Source organism: Macrobrachium nipponense, chromosome 10 (assembly GCF_015104395.2).
Source record: "Macrobrachium nipponense isolate FS-2020 chromosome 10, ASM1510439v2, whole genome shotgun sequence".
Taxonomy (NCBI): domain Eukaryota; kingdom Metazoa; phylum Arthropoda; class Malacostraca; order Decapoda; family Palaemonidae; genus Macrobrachium; species Macrobrachium nipponense.
The window spans coordinates 34,386,939-34,389,438 of record NC_087204.1 but is presented as its reverse complement, the minus strand read 5'-3'; positions in this window follow the sequence as shown (position 1 = coordinate 34,389,438).

The window sequence follows — 2,500 nt, the reverse complement described above, 5'->3', positions numbered from 1 at the left end:
CAGTCACCTAATCTCTCTTTAGATATATCATATATATATATATATATATATATATATATATATATATATATATATATACTATATATATATATATATATATATTACATATATATATATCACTACATATATATATATATATATATATATATATATATATATATATACATATAAACAACTATATATATATACTATGACATACACACACACACACACATATATATCTATGTATATTATACTATCATATTATATTATATATATATATATATATATATATATATATATATATATATATAATATATATAGATAATATAACTACTTGCTTATGCGTGTGTGCGTTATATGTAAACAAGTTTATATATATATATAATTTTTCCTGAATGAATTTTTTTCTACAACTTGAGATACTCAAACATTACAACATATAACTAATACCTCCTAGAAAAATGAATTATAGAAAATAATTTAAACTAATGAACATAAATCTTATCTCCCCGAGGGATACCCACCAAGTTAATCCTTGCAGACAAATCCTTGAAATATGGCAAACCAAAACTGCAACTCTCTCTTTCTATAGCACCCTGAGTCAAGTGGCCATTCCAAAGTATTCTGTCCTAACTCCCATCTCCTTCCACCGAGCATTTTATGATACAAGGAGTGAGCTGTTGGCCCGGTGGAATAGGCTCTTTCGACCATAACTTTTGCGACGTATTTGGGATGACGTCAGTGGTTAGAAAAGACTTCGAGTACACAGATGTCTCTGGGTTTTTATAGATGCTGTGGTTGGCTAAATGTCTTTTTTGGAGAAACCTTAGTCAAGATGGCGAATCTTTTTTTCTTAGGTCCTGAATTTATTTCTGAAGTCAACGTAAGCCTTTTTTGGTAATTTTTTTTTTTTTTTAGTAACCGTTAATCAATGTTAAGCTTATGAATTCATTTCTAAGTCAGAGCAAGTGTTTTCTAATGTCTTCTTTTGGAGAAACGTTATTCAAAATGAAGGTGAATATGTTCCTTTAGGATATGAATTCATTTTTAAGTCAACTAAAGCATTTTTTTTATAACATAACGATGATATACTTGGGTAAGCATTATCAAAATTTTTCAGTTTATGAATTTATTTAGTTTTGGGTAATGCACTTTTTTTTTTAGATACTGCAGATACAGTTTTGCACACACGCTGTTCACAGTCAAGATGAATATTTTTTCACGAATTAATATTCAAGTCAACGTAAGTTTTATCAGCTACTGATGATATCTTTTTTGGCTATGTTATTCATAATTAAGATGAAAATGGTTTTCCGTTCAGTTCAATTTTTTATGCATTGTGACTTTTTTTTTTGGTTACTGATAATAACTCTTTAGATAGACTTTATTCAAAGTTAGGGTGAATATGTATTTTTTCCTTTTCATGAATAGAATGTAAAATAGAATGTATTGAAAAATAAAATATTTTGGGTTCGCTTCAGATTAGGTTTTTCAGTTTATGACGTTTGTTTTTTCTGAGTCAATGTGACTTTTTTTTTTTTTAGCTATTTTTTCATTTCATGAATTCATATTTCAGTCAACGTAACGTCTTTTGTTACTGATAGTCTTTTTAGATACAAATTAGTTAATATCGATATGAATATGTTTTCAGCTTATGAATTCATATTCCAGTAAACGTAGCTTTTTTTTGGACATTAAATAATGTGAGGTGAAAGCTAAATTTGTTTTAGACAAGTGTTTATTTGCTAAAAATGAATTCACTGTTTATTTTGGAATTAATGAGATAAGTCTAACATTTCACCTAGTTATTATTATTATTATTATTATCATTATTATTCTTATTATTATCATCCAGAAGATAATGGAAAATGCCCACAGGGGCAATTGAATTTAATTATGAATAAACAAATAAATAAAAACCTAGAAGTAACATGAATGCAAGAACTATATGTCCCCATCTGTACTATGTTATAGATTTGAAATTGAAATTCACATAATATAACAGTTTGTTCCATACGATATGGCGAACTATATCAACTAATGGAAGATTTATATGGGTAATCCCATTACCCCTATTGGAGAGCGCTTTAAAAGCAGTGTAGCCAGATCTCTAATGGTTCAATATTTAGATTCCCATCACCGCATTTTTGTGAACGAATATATATGTCCTACAATTAAGCTACAAATTATTAGGCCGGGTTATCAATGCATTGTTTACAAAGCAAAAATGGATATTGGATAAACTTACTGTTTTTATAGAGGTGTAATGGAACTCAACTCTGTCTCGAATTACTTTAGAAAAATAATTTTCAACGAAAGATTCCAGAGTGATGATAAATTGTTTCAAGTGATGAAAATAACTTATCGAAGAGAGAGAGAGAGAGAGAGAGAGAGAGAGAGAGCGCAAGTCCTTTCATATGTTTCAGTCAGTTTGCTTAACATTTTAGAGAGAGAGAGAGAGAGAGAGAGAGAGAGAGAGAGAGAGAGAGAGAGAGAGAGAGAGAGAGTCATAAAAAAA